This window comes from Cupressus sempervirens, chromosome 4 (genome assembly GCF_028749045.1).
Source record: "Cupressus sempervirens isolate cs-2001-9-10 chromosome 4, ASM2874904v1, whole genome shotgun sequence".
Classification (NCBI taxonomy): Eukaryota; Viridiplantae; Streptophyta; class Pinopsida; order Cupressales; family Cupressaceae; genus Cupressus; species Cupressus sempervirens.
Genome location: NC_143121.1, coordinates 205946612 through 205967899, shown reverse-complemented (window position 1 = coordinate 205967899; position 21288 = coordinate 205946612).

Sequence of the window (21288 nt, the reverse complement as noted above, 5' to 3'; positions counted from 1 at the left end):
GGCTTTTCGTTTTGAGGCGTAGATTCCTGTCACATTCAAAGTCAATATTGGAAACATCGAGGACGACGTATCTCAAACACCGTACACTAAAAAATACGAAATGAGTTGTGAGCAGCACATGGGAAGGTTCGTCCTCTCAATCCGGGATGCTCGTCTTAATTAATGTATAACTCATTTGGAATAAGTCAGTGTAACAGAGATGCCGCTCAGGCCAAATAAAGAAAGGTTAGAAAAAGTCAAAACTCTGTCATTGGGAAGGTTAGATAAAGTCAAAACTCTTAGGAAGGAAGACAATAATAAGGGATTTGAAGTCAATGCAGATTCGTATTTTACATGATTTATGTTCAAGGTTAGTTTTGAAGATTAGTATGATTTCATAAAAGTTCATCAAATCATTAAGAGCAATTTGGGATGACTAATATTAGAAGACTTATTCAAGGTGTATTAAATGACCACTACTAATATGATTAAGGAAATGGTGACCACTAACATAATTTAGAAAATGCTAAATAATGGGATTGTGGAAGAAAAAAGATTACATACAAATTTTGAATGTTAAATTTTTTTAAATGGTGTTGAAGATCAAGAAGACTTGATATTATTAAAGGTAGAGTGCTAGTAGACATCACATTATTTCTATCATTGAGAAATTTCATATTTAAATTATCAACAAGTAATAGTAATGACAACAAAAGGTGGTCTACAAATCAAATGTAAGTAGATGTTTAGGATTATCTAATATATTAAGTTTTATGTTTCAACGCTGTCCAAAATTATAAGTGTAAACTTTCATGGGCATTTAACAACAATATAAGATAGCAGGAGATTCTCATTGATTTCTTATGTGACATGTTGCTTGGGTAAGAAGAGAATATGCATGTGGCTAGCAAAGAAACATACAATAGAGGAGGATATGAATCAAAAGGACATTTGTGATTACTATCCACAATTAGAATAGAAGATAACATCATCTCACTACGAAAGAGTAAAATGGTCCATTTAATATGTATAATATTAAGATATAATAAATAACTTTAAATATAATAAGTAGGAGATATTTTCCACAACAAGTATAAAGCTATCACATGAATAAACTATGTAGATTTTTAGTCAAAATCATGTGAACCACTACTCATGAAACTTGGGTCAATGAGTTTGACTCAAAGATTACACAATTGAATCCTCATAGCAATATCATAAAATTTGAACATGTTATCGATAGATATATTGTTCATTATTTTTTTAAGAATTTAGATAAATAAGGATAGAAATTTCATAAAGTACCATACAATATATTGAAATAACCTATCAATTAAGATCATGTTAGATTATGGTGACTAATCAGGAAAGTACTGTACATACTTCATAAATAGTGGGCCGACATGGTAGCCGAATATTATGGCTGACATATGGCTGACATGTTATAACCCTAAAGCGGTTTAATACTTGTATAAAAGGGTTTAGGGTTGGGTATTTTTTATTATGTTGTGATGCAATGATGCGAAATTGCCTCTTGCAGCGGTATTGAGTTGTAAGGGATTACTGATTGTAATCAGGTTGTAATCACTAGATTGTAATAAGATTGGACTTTTTGTTTTGGTGGACGTAGCCCAGTGATTGGGTAAACCACGTTAAATCTTGGTGCCTTGTGTTCATTTCTGTGTGATCTATTATTTTCTGTTATTGGTTATATTTGCATGTAGTTTTATTTCTGTCCGTGGTTTATCCTAACAAGTGGTATCAGAGCGAGGTTGTCTTTCAGTTATCCTCTGCAGGAAAGTCTCACAGTTAAGTGGGTGTCTCACGGTTGAGTGGGAGCGATGGAAGATGAGGGAAAGCTGATGGTTGACAGGTTTAATGGGCAGAACTTCCAGTTATGGAAGATGCAAATGGAAGACTATCTATATCAGAAGGATTTATGGAAGCTGTTGGAAAGCAAAGCCAAGAATCAGGGAACTATGTCAGAGGCTGAATGAGATCTTTTGAAAAAAAAGGCACTCGGAAGCATTCGGTTATGCTTGGCACGATCAGTGGCATTTAATATTAAAAAAGCAAAGATGACAGAAGATTTGATGAAAACCCTATCGACACTGTATGAAAAGCCCTCCGCTTCAAACAAGGTATTTCTCATGAAGCATTTATTTAATATGAAAATGGCAGAAGGTGGATCTATTGCAGATCATTTAAATGAGTTTAATACTATTAATAGTCAATTATCTTCTGTGGGGATCAATTTTGATGAAAAAATTAGGGCTCTCTTGATTTTGTGTTCTTTGCTTAAAAGCTGGAATGGCTTGGTAATGACAGTGAGTAATTCTGTTCCTGGATCTAGTACCGTAAAATATGATGATGTGATCGGTGTTGTTTTGAGTAAGGAAACTCGTAGGAAATCCTCAAGTGGATCTACATCAGGAAGTGCTTTGAATGCACAAAGTAGGGGCAGAATGACTGAAAGAGGAAGTAACTCTTGAAATCATGGGAAATCAAGAGGAAATTCAAAGGGGAGGAGGTCTCAATCGAGAGGACCAAATGATTGCTGGTACTGTGGGAAACTAGGGCACAAAAAGAAAGATTGCTGGAATCGAAAGAAAAATGAAGGAGATAAATCAGATGGAGACAAGGAGGCAAATGTGGTAAGTAAAAAATCCAAAGAGGATGCTTTGCTTCTATCTTTAGAGAGTGTTGACGATTCATGGGTTTTAGATTCTGGTGCTTCATTTCATGCTACACCTCATAGAGGTTATTTCATTGATTATGTCCAAGGGAATTTTGGGCTTGTTTATTTGGGGGATAATGAACCCTGTCAAATTGTTGGAAAGGGAAAAATTAAGATTAAGTTGCAGAATGAGAATCATTGGCTACTACATGAGGTAAGACATGTTCCAAAACTAAGTAGGAATTTAATTTTAGTAGGGCAACTCAGTGATGAGGGTTGTGTAGTTACTTTTAATGATAAAAAATGGAAGGTTTCAAAAGGTTCCCTTGTAGTAGCAAAAGGTGTGAAAGTAGGCACCTTCTACCTTTGTATAAGTCATATTGTTCCTTCTACTTTGATTGTTTCAGAGAAAAATGAATGTTCAGGAACAATTGCTGTAGTTGAGCAAGGAGAACGAATAACCGCTATAGATTCTGATACAACGCTGTGGCACAATAGACTTGGGCACATGAGTGAAAAAGGTATGAAAGTACTTCATTCAAAGAAAGTTTTACCAGGTCTGAAATGTGCCAATATGGATTTCTATGAAAGTTGTGTGTATGGAAAACAAAAGAGAGCGAACTTTGTAAAAACTGGATAGGAAAACAAAAAGGAGAAATTAGAGCTTGTGCATACAGATGTATGGGGACCAGCTCAGGTATCTTCCCTTGCTGGCTCTCATTATTATGTTACATTTATTGATGACGCAACTAGAAAAGTATGGGTTTATTTCCTTAGACAGAAATCTGATGTATTTCAAACTTTTATGAAATGGAAATGCTTGGTTGAAAATGAGATTGGTAAGAAATTAAAATGTCTTAGATCTGATAATGGTGGTGAGTATTGGAGTCATGAATTTGAAGATTATTTCTCCACTAATGGTATTCATAGACAGAAAACTGTTCCAAGGACTCCACAGAAAAATGGAGTGGCTGAACGCATGAATAGGACTATAATGGAGCGTGCAAGGAGCATGAGGTTGCATGCTGGGTTGCCCTTACACATGTTGGCAGAGGCTGTCAATACTGCAGTATATTTGATTAATAGAGGTCCCTCTACTCCTTTGGGTTGTGGTATTCCAAAGGAAGCATGAACTGGTAAGAAGGTGAGTTATTCTTTTCTCAAGACCTTCGGTTGTGAAGCTTTTGCTCATATAGACTCTGAAAATAGAACCAAGCTAGAAGCTAAATCAAAGAAATGTATCTTTGTTGGATATGGCATTAATGAATTTGGTTATAGGCTTTGGAATTTTGAAAATCTTAAAATTGTTAGAAGTCAGGATGTCATATTCAATGAGAAAGTGTTGTACAAAGATCTGTTGCAGCAACATGAGAAGAAAGAAGATGATTATGTAGTGCTGGATGATACTCCAAAAGCTAATGTTCTAGCCATTTCTCATGATGTGCAACAACTGCAACAACAAATACCACACACACCAGTGAATGTTAGATGATCAATGAGGCAAATTAGACCTCCACAAAGGTTTTCTCCCTCTTTGTATTCTATTTTACTTACTGATGTTGGTGAACCTAAAAGTTATGATGAAGTTGTGTAGGTGGATGCTAAGATTCAGTGGGAGTCTGCAATGAAAGATGAAATGGAATCTTTACTGCAAAATAAGACATGGGATTTGTGCAAGTTGCTTGTAGGTAAAAAGGCTTTACAGAATAAGTGGGTTTACAGGTTGAATGAAGAGGAAGGAGGTAAGAAAAGATTTAAAGCCAGGTTAGTTGTAAAAGGATTTGCATAGAAAAAGGTAATTGATTTTGTTGACATATTTTCTCCTGTTGTTAAAATGACTTCTATTCGTGCTGTTTTAAGTCTTTTGGCTTGGATTTGGTGATTTGGATGAAGAAATATATAGGGCTCAGCCACAGGGATTTGAGGTCAAAGGTAAGGAGAACTTAGTGTGCAAATTGAAGAAAAGTTTATATGGCTTGAAGCAAGCACCTTGGCAATGGTATCTGAAATTTGACAGGTTTATGCATGAGCATGGCTATAACAGGTGTCATTTAGATTATTGTGTTTATTTTAAGAGGTTGGATGATGATAGCTACATTATTTTATGTCGATATGTTGATGATATGCTTGTAGCTGGGTCTAACATGGATCATATTAAGAGGCTAAAACGCCAGTTAGCACATGCATTTGCTATGAAGGATCTAGGGGCAACAAAATAAATCCTTGGTATGAAGATTTGTAGAGATAGGAACAATAGAACATTGACACTATCTCAGGCTGATTATGTTGAGAAGGTGTTGCAATGTTTCTCTATGGAGAATGCTAAAGCTGTCAGCACACCTTTACCTGGTCATTTGAAATTGACTAAGGAGATGTGTCCCAAGACACAAGAAGAGGAGGATAAGATGTCCAAGGTACCCTATGCTTCAGTTGTAGGAAGCTTGATGTATGCTATGGTATGCACTAGGCCAGATATTGCACATGCAGTGGGAATCATTAGCAGGTATATGAGTCATCCAGGATTTGAGCATTGGAATGTTGTCAAGTGGATTCTTCGATATTTGAGAGGAACATCCAATAAGTGTTTACACTTTGGGGGCTCTACTATTGATTTATAGGGCTATGTTGACTCAAATTTGGCTGGGGATATTGATACCAGGTGGAGTACTACAAGTTATGTCTTTACTGTTTGTGGGGCAGCTGTGAGCTAGGTTTCTAGGTTACAAAATATTAATGCTCTATCCACTACAGAGGCAGAGTATGTTGCTACTACAGAGGTAGCCAAAGAGATGATATGGCTTCAGTTCTTTTTGGAAGAATTGGGACATCCTCAAAAGGATAATTATTTGTTCACAGATAGTAAGAGTGCCATTCATCTTGCTAAGAATTCAGCTCTGCATTCTAAGACTAAACACATACAGTTGCAGTACCATTTCATTCGATCAGTTTCGAAGGATGGACAGTTAAAGCTGGAGAAGATACATACCAATGACAATCTAGCATATATGTTGACAAAGGTTGTAACAAGGGAGAAGTTGAACTCCTCTTCAGCTTTTGTTGGTCTTTTAGACTGAACATGAATAAAAGAATAGCAGAGTCTAGGGAGGTTCGATCTAGTGGGAGCCTCATGTGGTAGTGGTATTGGTACAAGATCAGTCTCCAAGTGGGAGATTAGTGTTTAGTGTGGAGCTTGATTAGTCCCCAAGTGGGAGATTGTTAGATTATGGTGACTGATCAAGAAAGTACTGTACATACTTCATAAATAGTGGGGTTCGGGGCATCGCCCCGAAAAAACTTTTGGGCCATGGCTGACATGGTAGCCATCATATTATGGCCGACATGTTATAACCGTAAAGCAGTTTAATACTTATATAAAAGGGTTTAGGGTTGGGTATTTTTTATTATGTTGTGATGCAAAATTGCTTCTTGCGGCAGTATTGAGCTATAAGGGATTACGGATTGTAATAAGATTGGACTTGGTATTTTGGTGGACATAGCCCAGGGATTGGGTGAACCACGTTAAATCTTGGTGCCTCGTGTTCATTTCTATGTGATCTATTATTTTCTGTTATTGGTTATATTTGCATGTAGTTTTATTTCTGTCCGTGGTTTATCCTAAAAAATCATACTATTGAAATTTTTGGTGTAATTAAATATTCACTAATTACACTTACTTAAGCTTACTTAGGATAATTTATTGCATAGTAGTGTGTGATTAAGACACTTCGGAGTTTGCACCTCAATTAAACACATGGTGTAGGAGAATTCCACTCTAGGTAGTCATAGTTGTTATCTCATTCCACCTTTAGTGCACTTATCACATTATCATCCTCATCATCGCACATACTTCATTGCATAATGGAGGATGGTCCACCTTTGGTGGGCATGTGATTCCACCTTGTGTGGGCGATAGCTTATCTTCTCCTTATCATTGTCTCTTATCACCTCTCCTATTTAAGGAGGCATACTATGTACATTTCAAATCAATTCATTGGATGTCAATCAAGTCCATTATCAATAATAGAATTTTTGCATCTTCATGCAATTGTCTTGCCAGTCATTTATGGAAGTTATCTTGGTCTTTGATTTGATCCTGGGGGTGTTGTAGAGTCACCTAAAACTCTAATATAGTATTAGAGCTCTCATGGTGTGAAGACTTCTTCTCAAGAAGTGCAATCTTGACTTGACTTATTGTTGGTGCAACATTGACAATTTGGACATCACAATTTGGAGGAGATTTTGGTAGTTGTATTTTTTGACCTTCTATTGGATGTGAAAATTAGAGCTTGTTGGTGTAAATCAGAGGTTCGCACATATAGAGGAGGTCTAAAAAACCCTAAATCAAATTTTGTTTCATCCAAATTGGACATTTGAGGCCAAATCTAGAGCCATTTGATTTTTGAAGATGTGGCAATAGTGATTCAAAAAAAAATTATTTCAAAGGCAATTTTCAAACAATGATATCTCCCTCATACAAACTCCTTTCTCGGAGCAATTTTTTTTTGTTTTGGGATAGAATATCACAATCTACATAGTGGTGTAGGTGATTTTGGATCTCTGTCTCTAAATTTTTTTGAAAATCACAAATCCCATTTTCCCAACTTTTAAGGCTCTATTTGGGCACATTTAGTAACATTTTTAGGTGCATTTTTTTTTGAAAGTGCATGATATTTCCTCCAATTTCTAGATTTGTAACTAGATTTCAATGATTTGGAGTTGACATATGACTTTCAAAAATAGATCTTCTTTGGCTATATTTTTCACTTGGTGAATACTTGGATTTCAATTTTTTAAATTGAATTGGTAATTTGAAGGAGTTATCAGTTGATTTCAGTCATCATTTGATTTCATTATGGATTTTTCAAAAGTTCCATTACTCACTCCATATAACTATCATGAATAGAAACAAGTAGTTTCTAATCAGTTGATGAGTATTGGATTGCTTAGAATTATTCTTGGATAGAATCTTGAACCAGATATAGGTGTTGCAGAAAGAAAGAAATGGTTTAATAGAAGGGATAAAGCACTTGGCTCTCTTAGATCTACCATCTCCAATGATTTGTTATATCATATTGCATCCTATACACATCTTTGGTAAATCTAATAGAATAAGAAAATTCAAATTGGAAAATGAGCTTCTAGGTCTAAGTCCATGTGATTCTAACAATGAGCAAGACTTTTTCTCTAAGTTCAATTCCATTAGATTGGAGCTTTCTAATTGTGGCATTACTAAAGATGATGAGCAATTGAAATTATGTATTCTTTCCAAGCTAGGTCCTAAATATTCAATATTTATTTCAACATTCTATGCTACTATGGATGCTCTTGGTAGTGCATACAAAATGTCTTCTCTTGATAAATTTGTAGCTCAGCTCACAAGGGCACAAGAAAAGTTAGTACACATGGGTCAATTGAATCCTTCAAAGCATCGAACATTGGTTGCAAATGAATCCACTCCAAAGGCTCCCAAAGGAAAGGGAAACAAACAACATAAGGATCCTAAGCAACATGACAAAGGTGATGACTCTCCTTCACAACTTAATATTGAATCCAAGTCCTCTTCAAGAGAGGAATCATCTAGAAGAAAGAGAGATAAATGTGCTTATTGAAAAAAGATAGGACATGATAAGCATAACTGTTTCCATAAGAAGATTGATGAGCTCACTCACATTCTTCAAAAGAATAGTATCTAGTTGCCCACATCACTGTTTTCTCCTTCTTCTCAATATCAGGCAACTGCTACATCTACATCTACATCATCATTTAGAGGCAAAGGAAAAGCACTCATTACTTCCACACATCCTGAGCAAGGTAAATGGCTTTTTGATTCAGGTGCATCACGTCATATGACATCTTCTATAGATATGTTTTCTTCTAGTGAGCCTGGTAATTCTCCACCTATATTGATGGGTAATAATACATACATGAAGGTTTGTGGGAAAGGTTCTATTCCTATGGGATAGGGTTCAGTTAATGATGTTCTTTGTGTACCATCCTTGACAAATAATATCCTTTCCATTTACCAAATTACTCATGGGGCACAAGATAAAATTGTTGAGTTCACTCCTGATTATGTCTATATTAGGGACATGGAGACTAGAGATGTCATAGCTATGGGAGTTCTTAATCATACATCATGCTTCTATTCTTTTGCACATTTTGGTGATAATGATGATGATATTCATGATGTAGCGAACTCTTTATCAAGGGTGAATAATTCATATGAGGAGAACATTGGAAACTTGAATCATTTTGTTCTTGAGACAAGAGTTGAACTTCCTACTCCTCCACCTCCTACTTCTTCAAACATGAGTTCTACTATTCAGCAAGATGATCTTTATGCTTCAAATCTTGCAGTGGGGGATGAATTCCTAGATGCTCTTTCAAATGAGTCTCATAATGTAGATTCGGTTAATACATCCGAGGAGGTTTTCCTTTAAGAGACTTCTTCACCTTCTTTGGAGATTGGATTTCCCAACTCTTCATGTTCTCTTGATTTTTCACATCTCATAGGTTAGCTTGATGGTGTGATAGAATCTTTGAGCTTGGAGACACCTATTCAGTTTTCAAAGATGCATACATGTAGAACTTCTTCCTCCTTCCTCACTTTTTACATGGATTGGCTTCTTCATCTTTTGATGTATTTATCTCTTCCTAAGGAGAGACATGTTTCTTGTTGGCATTGGATTATATTTTGCTTGTAGGTACTCTTCATCTACATTGGAGCTTCTTCGTCATGGGGGAGATATCATATCTCCTTATTTCCTTCCTATGGGGGTGGGGGGGAGGTTCATTATTTCTATATACATTATGTATGCAATGTTTGGGGGGTCTTGAGTACTCCATCCATCCATGCATCTTGTTTTCATCTCTCTTTTTGGGGGAAGGTTTTTCTCGTGAGGTTTTCTCTCTTTCTCCATTTTATGAGAGATTACATTTCATGTATTGCATTGCATATTGTACATGGGTACCTAAAATGGCCAAGTAGCCAAGATCCATCTTGCATTGTGAGTTTAAGTGTATTCCCCTAAGTTGCACTTAAGGGGGTTCGTTGGCATAATTAAATATTCACTAATTAAACTTACTTAAGCTTACTTAGGATAGTGCATTGCATGGTAGTTTTTGATTGAGACACTTAGGAGTTTGCACCTCAATTAAACACATGGTGTAGGAGAATTCCATTGTAGGTGGTCATAGTTGTTATCTCATTCCACCTTTTGTGTACTTATCACATTATAATTGTCATCATCGCACATACTTCATTGAATAATGTAGGATGGTCCACTTTTGGTGGACATATGATTCCACCTTGTGTGGGTGATAGCTTATCTTCTCCTTATCATTGTCTCTTATGACATTTCCTATATAAGGAGGCCTATTATGTACATTTCAAATCAATCCATTGGATGTTAATCTAGTCCATTATCAATAATAGCATTCTTGCATCCTCATGCAATTGTCTTGCCAATCTCTTGTGGAAGTTATCTTGATCTTTCATTTGATCCTAGGGGTGTTGTAGAGTCATCTAAAAATATAATAGAAATCAACTAAAAAATTACAATACACACAATATTATACACCTATGTTATACAACACTTCTATATCTTGAATGGGGTAATCTTTCTCTAAGATATCTTGTAGGTGAGCTAGCGACACTTATTGTGAGGCTAATGGTGCTTCTAGAGGGATTGCCATGATGTGGAATCTTGATAAGGGATTGGTAGTAGGTATCTCAACCAACACCCATTTTGTTGCCTCTAAATTCAGCAACTAGTTTGATAGCTAGACTATTTTTAATTTTTATGCCCCTAATACTCGTAATAGTAGGCTTGTTATTTTGGATGAGGCCACCACTATGGATGATTCCATAAGACCAAGAAATATCTTATGTATGGGGGATTTCAACACCCCTTTGTACTCCATGGAGAAGATGGGGGGACTGGAGGACTTCTTAGATAGTATGCAAGATCTAAAGGATTTCTTGAGAAGAAACGATCTGATAGATATTGATCTCTAGGGTTTGGCCTTCACTTGATCTAACAAAAAAGTTGCAAAATATTTGATCTAGGTTAGGCTTCATAGGACCCTCATATTTTTTAGATGGGACATTCTTCAGCATACTAACCTAAAGGCTTAGCCTAGGACCATCTCGACACAATATTTAATCAAACGGAGGCATTTCAGATGCGAGATTATGTGGCACTTGAATTTTGATTTCAGAGACTATATTACATGTTTGTGGAAGGACCTGATGGAAGGTATGACCATGTTCTAAATTCCCAAATAACTTGAGAGAATTTGTAAGGAGGTTAAGGAATGGTGCAAATTGTCATTTGGGAGTTTAGCTGGAAAGAAAAGAAGGATACATAAAAGAAGTTAGTAGCACTCCAAAATCAATTTGTGCAAAGTGGAACTTAGGTGGTGCAATAGTAGGAGGAGAGTGAGTGCCAACACAAATGGAACTTCCACTTGAATAATGAAGAATTCTTTAGGAAACAAAGATCCAAAGTCTAATGGTTGGAGGAGGGAGATAAAAAAATGGTGTTCTTCCATAGATTGGCCTCAAGGAGAAAAAAGAGAAACACTATAAACATGTTAGAGGATGATAATACCCAAGATGTCACTAAAATGGACCCAAAAAAAAGAAAGAGCCTACTACTATTTCTCGGAAATGTATAATCCGCCACTTGCTTAGGTTGATAGTAACCTACAAAGTGATATCCTATGGACCTTTCAACAAGTGATTACTAAACAAATGAATGGGGGGATTACATGTAAGATCAAAGGGAAAGAAGTCAGAGTGGTTGTTTTCAGTATGAATCAGTACAAAGCCCCGACCCCGATGGGTTCCCTCTTCCTTCTTCCAAGAATTTTGGGACATTGTTAAGTATGACATTATTTATGTTGTTGGGAACTTTTTTAGAATAAGGAATTTATTGAAGGAACTCTATCAAACCTTCATTGTATCCTAAGATTAAGGACCCCCGAAGGTGTTGGAATTCTTTAGAATAATTGAGAGGGGGGGTGAATTAGTTATCCAAGGTCCAAATGTACAATTAAAACTTTTCACAACTTCTTGAACCCATTTCCATAAAACATTTTCATTGTGCATGCATCCATTAGATTATGCAATCACTTAAACTTGTAGTTTACTATCAAATCAGCTTTGCAGAAATGTGAACATGAAACATTTAACAGAATCAATAACACATTTGACACAATGATTTAATGTGGAAACCAAATTTGGGAAAAACCACCAGTAACATGCTACTCATTCTCACTCTTCTAAAGTGATGTCCTGTGAAAGGCCAACCTTGTTAAAGGTTAGAATGCACACTTTTAAATGTGACCTGGTTAGAGGATTTCAATCACCCTATTAGGAGTTATACTTGTTAGAGAAAGTTAGATCATTCAATTGGGATGTCACCTGGTTAAAGGATTTGCAAATGATTGTCAGGTCAACCTTAATGCAAATGATTTACCCTAGACTAATACAATGATTATAAAGTAACAGTAACGCCTGATCTGATGATAACTTACAACACGCTTTCATATTAGAAATATTTTTCTTGATCCTCCATTCTACTTGGTTTTCACACACTTCAACACTGATAGCTCATTCACACTTCAAACATCCACACTCTTAAGCCTTCTTACTTTTCTTGCCAATGCAATCTCTTCTCTTAGGTCATTGAATGAAGCAATACCCTAGACTCCTTGTATTCCTTTGGTTCTCATACATGACAACCTTTGCTTCTAACCAATTGTCTCTATAAATAAAGAATTAAGATTTTTTTTGTTTATCCTCCATTGTCCATTTTAGGATTAGGTCAGATTAGGTAGGATTCAATGAATCTACCCCTGATTTCATTTCATTGTCTTCTAGAAACTTCTCCTTCAATCCTTTTTGAATTCCTATCAAAATGGTTCACCATGAATTCTATACCACCAGTTCATCAATCTCATCTTTCACACGGTTCATAGAATCTAAGAAATCAAACTAGTTAACTCAGATTCATCAAATTCTTGATCTTTCTCATAATGCTAACACTCAACATTAACTGGCTTCTAATTCTTGACACCTACTATGTTGCTTGACATCCTCTATCAAATCCCTCTTCACAAAGTAAAGTTTACTGATGCTCGACATCAACTAAACTTTACTCAAATTATACTAAAATTCTCTAACTAATTTTTTCCTTGGCTTGCACTAACTTTTCTTGGCACCTACTATGTAGATTGTTAAGCTTGGCAGAAAAACTTCATTTAACTTATTCTTTTGAACTTAGTTAGTGTAACCAACCTTCGCAACCTTAAGTAGATTATCAATACACTATAATATCACTAACTTAACCAATCCTTGTACTTCTTTTCATATCATAACTCAACCTTTCCTCTAATTGCAATTGTTACCTCATTTGATCAAATCCTCTTGATATATCAAATAAATGATAGTACTTAAATCATATAAGCAATTATCTTACCAATAAGTAGCAAGTTTGACATTAGTGACAAAAAAATGATTGAAACATATTTATCATACTTGTATTAATCTAGTTTCAACAATCTCCCATTTTGGCATTGATGACAAACCAAGATGACCAAACTTAATCAGTAAGACCAACAAAATACCAAAAAATAATAATTCCTTGTATTGAAATCTCTCCCTCTATCAACAACTTTTATCTTCTAAATAGGTTACAAAATTCTATTATGATCAATAGAAAATCAATCAACTCAACCTTATAACTTCCTCTTGATTACTACTTATATCACCCTCAATATTATCTCCCTCTTACTAGTTACATTTAATCAGTAGGTAAACTTGTACACTTTCTCAGTCTGAGTAGATATTCCCATAGTTTTGTATCTTATATATGGATTTCTCCCTCTTCATGTCTTTATTCTCGTTGAACTCAGTAAAATTTCTCCCTCTTTGACAATAATGCCAAAGACATCTCATCTTCATATGCAGACATGAATATTTTTAGTTTCTCCCTCGATCACCTTGCTTGTGTCTGATTCATAGCTCTAGTTGTTTTATTACTTTAGGCAGCTCCTGAAGTAAGATCCACTACATCAATGTATAACCTATGTCAATCAACTTGTTTGATGCAGGGCACTCCTCATGCCTCTTAGATATCCTTTGATAGGGGTATCACCCCTAGTTTACCTCTTAGATACTCTTGAGCATCCTTAGGTAATGCTTTTGTGAAGATGTCAGCTATATGCTCTTTTGTGTTAACATATTCCATCTTCACCTCTTTATCTTGAACTAATTCTCTTAAATAATGATACTTGATTGCATTGTGCTTAGACTTTGTATGCATCACAAGATTATTCGATATATTTATAGCACTTGTATTATTGGAATAAAGTATCACAGATTTAGGGATTTTATTCCTCATACTTTTAAGTAGTTGTTTGATCCATACAATGTTTGTACAATTTACTACAACAACAACATATTTAGATTCAACAGTAGATTGAGAAATGTAGTTTTGGTTCTTGCTAGTCCATGTAACCAACCTTTTGCCTAAGAAAAATGCTCCTCTACTGGTGCTCTTTCTATCATCAATATTTACAGCCCAATCAACATCATTATAGGCTCTCAATTCAAATTTCTCATTTTTCTTATAGTATAGACCATAGTCTTTTGTTTTTTTTGGATATCTCATTATTCTCTTAACGGCCATCAAATGATTCTCCCTAGGATTAGTAGAGAATCTTGCAACTATCCCTATAGATAATGCAATATCAGGGCTTTTGTATACTACATATTATAATTTTCCAATCATAGACCTATATAATGTTTGATTCACCTAAACTGAATCATCATTCTTTGACAATTTATGTCTTGTGACCATCGGTGTACTTACATGCTTGGAGTCCTCCAATACAAAATTTTTCAATATCTCCTTAACATACTTTGATTGAGTGATGTATATACCATATTTCATCTATTCCACTTGAAACCTACAAAGAACTTAATCTCTCCAAACATAGACTTCTCAAATTCTTTCTTTATTTCATTTGTAAAATAATTACATAAAGTATCTTGACCTCCAGATATGATATCATCAACAAGAATTTTAGATAACAAAATACCTTTTCCTTTCTCTATCTTGAAGTATAGATTGTTGTTATCATCAATCCTTTCAAATCCAATCTTCACAAGATAATCATGAAGCATTTCATGCCATGCTCTTAGTGCTTGCTTCAAACCATATAGAGCTTTGTGTAGTCTACATACCAGGTTTTTTTTGTTAGCATCAACAAATCCTTCTAGTTGTTCTATATATTTACCTCTTCCTCTAATAGACCATTCATAAATGCAGAATTAACATCCATTTGAAGAAGTTTAAAACCTTTTTATGTAGAGTAAGTAGGAAGAGTTCTTACTCCTTCCAATCTTGCAATAGGGGCAAATATTTTTCCATAGTCAGTCCCTTCTTCATGTGTATAACCTTTACAAACTAATCTTGCCTTGTTCCTTGTGACTTCACCATTTTCATCTGACTTGTTTCTGTATACCCTCTTGGTACAAATCACATTTTTATCTTCTAGTCTAGGAACTAGAGTCTATGTCTTACTTTTCTCAATTTGTTTAATCTCTTCTTTCATGGTTTTACTCTAGTTCACATCTTATAAGACATCTTTCACTATTTTAGGTTCTTGCATGCTCAACAAAAAAGTATCATTTCTCAACTTGTTTCTTGTCATTAGTCTAGTATCTTTATCTCCAATGATTTGTGCAACAGGGTGATGTCCCTTGACATACTTACACAATCTTGGTTCAACTCTAGATTCTAAATTTGGTCTCTCAACTTCTAAATCACTATTTACGTCTTTGTCAAGTAGTTTACCATCACTTTCATGTACACTAATCTGAAAATTGGAATGTGTCTCAACTTCATTCTGTAAGTCGACACATGAATGTAGCTTGGTTCCTGAATGCAACTTGACATTCATAGTATGTGACTTAGTAGTCATTGAAACTTGTTTTTGGTTTGTAATTTTATTTACAACATCTTCATTAGTAGGCATACCTTCTTAAAAGTATATAAATGATTTGTATTCTTTTGGTTTCTTCATAGGTTCAACTTCATATACTTCTATATATTCATCAAATTTCACATTTGCACCTTCTACGACTTTCTTAGTGTTAGTATTAAACACTTATAAGCATTACTTCTTGTGGAATAACCAAAAAATATGCCTTCTTCACTTTTTGCATCTAATTTACCATTCATGAAATCTTTGAGAATATAGAACTTACTTCCAAATACCTTAAAATATTTTACATTGGGTGAGTATCCATAATATAGTTCAAAAGGTGTTGAATGAGTATCTATCTTGACTTGTACATGGTTCAAGATATAGATAGTTGTAATTACAACTTCTCTCCAGTATTTCAAAGCAACATTTTTCTCCATCATGATTGTCCTAGCACAATCCATTACAAATATGTTCCTCCTTTTAGCAATTCCATTTTGTGGAGGGGTTCTAGGAGCAGATGGTTGTCTTTTGATTCCTCTTTCATTACAAAATATATCAAACTCATCTGATGTAAATTCTCCTCCTTTAACAGATCTTAAACATGTCGATGTTTAACTATTTCCTTCTCAAGTCTTACTAAGTACCACTTAAAAATTTGGAAAGCATCAGATTTCTATTTCAGAAACATAACAGTCATCATTCTAGAATAATCACCAACAAGAAACATAATGTATTTATCTCCTTTATATCTTTGGACTTCAATTGGTCCACACAAGTCAGTATTAACAATCTCTAATATTCCTTTAGAGGTATGAGTCTTACTGTTAAAACATGACTTTGTCATTTTGCCTAACTAACATTGTTTGCAAATTATATTGTCTAGCTTCTTCAACTTAAGCAAAACTCTGACCCTTTTGATGTTACTAATACTAATCAAGTTATCAAAATTAACATGTCATAACCTCTTGTGCCATAGCTACACATCATCAAATTCTAAAATTAAACAAGTATCATACTCTATATATTAAGGTAGAATAGATTACCTCTAGTTTGATCACCTTTTCCAATCAATTTTCCATTAGTATCATATATCTTAGCAATCATGTTTTAAAATTGAACCTTACCACTTGAATTATTTAGTTGTGACAATCTCCACAAATTATAGTTAAGTCCTTCAAAATAGTAAGCATTTCCATATAAAATCTCTTCTGTGAGCTTGATAGAACCTTTTCCTTTTATCAGGCATGGTGCATCATTACCAAACCCTACACTATTTCCATCATAATAATTCAAGGTAATGAACTTACTTTTATCTCTAGTCATGTGATGTGAACACCCACTATCAATGATCCATCTATCATTCTTGTTCATACAAGATACTAGTGCAGTTGCCTCATCTTCATCAGATTCATCCTTCATTGCAACATACATTACTTTTTCATCATGATCAAAAAATCCTTCTTCTATTTTCTATTCAGCAATGTAGCAAGACTTCTTGCCTTTGTCTTTGTAGTCTTTGCTAAATTTATCTCTTCTATTTTTATACTTGTCACCACCTCTATAATTCTTCTTCTCTAGACATCTAGCAGCAATATGGACAACCTCATTGCAATTAAAACACATGATGGGTAACCTACCTTTGAACTTGTCTTTACCTCTGTGAAATCTCCTTGCTAGTAGTGCTTCAAGTTAATCTAGATCTTCCTCATGTATATCACTGGCACTGGACAATATTTTTCCTTTTTCTTCTTCCTCACATTAGGTTCCTTAAATGACAGCTTAGCTTTGAAAGCAAATACAAGATCAATAGGTTTGCAATTATCAAAATTATATAGCTCAAAAGAAATGAGCCTAAAAACTCAACCTTCAAATGTCAGATTATTCCCTAGCATACATCTCACTTCTTGTATTGCAAAAACTCTAATAGCATAGGTGGACAAAAGTTTTCTCAAAACTTTTCTTAGTAGAGTATCATCATCTATTGTACTATTAGCTCCTCTTATTGCATTAACAACATCCTTTATCCTAGAGCAATATTGAGCAATATTCTCAACTTCTTTCATTTTCATATCATCAAACTTACCTCTAAGAATTTCATCTTTGGCTCTTAGAACATTCTTCTCACCTCCATAGATAGTGTGTAAAGCATTGCACATTTTCTTTACACTATCATGACCTTTGATATCATCAAACTCTGCATAACTTAGGGCAAAGGCAATCTCCAACATTGTCTTGTTGTGTTTCTTATTTTTTAGTTCTTCAATAGTTAGGGCTTCAGTAGGATCAACATTCTCAACAACAATGGTAGATTGTGCATGATCTTCAAGACCTCCTAGGTGTAGCTTTATCATACTTTTCCCTGCAAGAAAGTTATCTCTATTAAGCTTAGATACCTCTCTTTTTGACATCTTGATCTTTATGCTTATAGTACCTTCAAACTGGTCCTTTTAAGTAGATAATTCTAATACCAATTGTTGGAATTTTTTAGAATACCTGAGAGAGGGTGAATCTGTTATCCAAGGTCCAGATGTATAATTAAAACTTCTCACAACTTAGTGAACCCATATCCATAAAACTTTTCATTATGCATTTATCCATTAGATTATGTAATCAATTAAACTTGTAGGTTATTTTCAAATCAAATTTGCAGAAATGTAAACATGAAACATAGATTCAATAACACATTTGACACAATGATTTAACTTGGAAATCCAATTTGGGGAAAACCACTAGTAACATGGTGCCCATTCTCACTCTTTTGGAGTGATGCCCCATGAAAGGCCAACCCTATTAAAGATTACAATTTATGTTGTTAAACGTGACCTAGTTAAAGGATTTCAATCACCTTATTAGGAGTGAGCCTTGTATGAGGACTTTACATCATTCACTTGGAATGTCACCCGATTAAATGATTTACAAATGACTATTAGGTCAATCTTAATCTAAATGATTTACCGTAGAATGATACAATGATGAAGAACCCTGCCACTGCTTTAGCAAATGTATGAATCAAGAAGAAATACAAAACATAGTTGATGATATATGCATTTATGAAACAGATCATGAGCGGTCAGATATGAAGATTAAGGAATACATCAACATGTGCACAATAACAATATGTTCTAAGGGGTCTAGAATATAGTATTCTAGAAGTTATGTAAACTAGAAATTATATTTAAATTATTAACAACTTCAAAAAGAACCGCGTTTGGGCATGTATATCTACTATGAATTCATATTGGATGATCATTGTGAGAAGTTCAAAGGGCAGTGTATGTTGGAGTTTGGACAAACTTCATAGCATGATAGTACACAAATATTGAATCAAATGAATTAACATATGAATTTTTGAATTCTCCAAGAAACAACGATGTAAAATTTGAAACTAGAATAGAACCAAAAATAGAATAGCATTTCAAATAGAAAAAACAAGAAACAAAAAAATACATATATCCAATAAAAGATGATATAAACAAAACAAAAAAATAACTTTATTCTAAAACATAGGAAGCTCTATGTTTCAACATAAACACTGGATTTTATTATAGCAGCTCAATATTAATAACAAAGACTTGTTACCTATATAATCGCCAAACAAAAAGTCTAAGAAAACTAGATTTTGTTGTACATAATAGTAATTTGAACAACACTTATTCTATGCAATCACATAAGCTACTTATGGTGGAACAAAGAATACCTAATCTAAACTAAGACTTCTCAAATATATGCAAATCTAAACACAGCCTATCGCATCCATCAATCATGTTTATTAGAACTAGAGTAAACTAGAAAAAATCAATGGTGGAGTGCTGGAATAGTGGAGTTGGAGTTTTAACTGTATGTAAACAACATCAATCCTCAAAAAATGACATATGTGATTAATAGATGTTTGAAGATTTGATATATGAGAACTTCATGTTGTAAATTGGGTTGAGCACATGACCAGATACTTCCCTATGTCATGAGTCCCATGATAATCGACTACTAGATTAGGTAGTGCAAGTCAAATATTTAAAAAATAATATCACTGATTGTATAGAGGCAATACCTAGCACTGGTGTGATGAAGAGTATTGCAAGTAAATGTAAAACCTCACCATGACATCATCCCTACTTGATAAATATAGCATCAATAGTACTAAACTCCCATCAATGATAAGAGTCAATGAAAACTTAGACTACTATATTCAAAGACACCATTATTGTTAAGAGGGGATTGGTTATGATGGTGCATGATCATTTTAAAGACGTTCTCAATAGTTTTTGATGATTTTCATTGGAGTGACATGCCATAGAGCTAAACCTACCCAACATGGATTTGCAGAAGCCCTAGTGTTTGCAAAAAGGAGTGTTTAAGTAATGAACATTTGCGAAACCATAAGGAGGGTCTGATCAAGATTTTCATATCAAAGCTCATAGTGCTGACAATTGATCTAATTCCCATCAAACTTGACATAGAACTACATGTGCATTACAAACTGGTTAAAAGAGAAAATGTGTTCCACTACTATAGGTGAGAATTATATATCAAAGGATTAAGTCAAATGAATCTAGTTGCCAAGTATCAAGTACAAGTGGAGGACATGAGCCATAAAAATTCTCATAGCCTAATACGAGGCTTTTAGTTTGCATCCTTCATTGTACAACATTATTTAATCTTGTTCAGGATGTCCTAGTTATTGGCTTGTGTCAGATTTAGTTATGAGAAAGTAAAAGATCCTTTTCAGTGGTACCTTACAAAGCACTCAAAGAAAAAGGGATGAAGGCAAGACTCAAACATAATGTGAAGGCAAAGATAGACAAATACACAAAAAATAAAACTAATTTTATTTCCTTACTGCCTTGCAAAATGCATTACATAAGACCTCTATTTATAGAGGGTATGAGAACTCTCTAGACTATAGACCAAACATATTACACATGCTATAATATTATGGCTCATTGTCTCTTATTTATTATGGACAACTAGATTGTCTACTATTTACTATTGAAAAAGTGTGTTGTGGATAGTGGGTAGTCAACCAACCCCAAGGCTACCGACAGGGGCCATTTATAGAAATTAATTCCTTCAACACTCCCCCTTAATTTCTGTCATTAACAAATTTTACATCAGTAATACCCAATTTCTCTCATAGATATTCAAAGTTATTCTTTGGCAATGCCTTAGTGAAAATATTTGCTAATTGATATTCAGATTTACAAAACTCAAGGTAGATTTCTCCATTGTTGACCAATTCTCTAATGATGTGATACCTTGTATCAATATGTTTGCTTCTCTTATGAAATACTTGATTTTTAGATAATGCTATTACTGATTTTTTATCACAAAAAATTGGTGTTGGTTCCTCCTAATGATGGTGAAGATTGAACAAAATTTGATGCATCCATACTACTTGACATGCTCTAGAAGTGGTAGCTACATTTTTTGCTTCAGCTAATGAAATAGTCAATATAGGCTGTTTCTTTGATGCCCATGAAATGACTCCTGATCCAAGGTGAAAGATATATCTAGAAGTTCTCTTCCTATCATCAATGCTGCCTACAAAATCACTATCAATATAACCAATCAAACCAAAATTGTTAGCTTTGGAATATAGGATTCCATATCCTGTTGTTCCTGCAATATATCTCAAT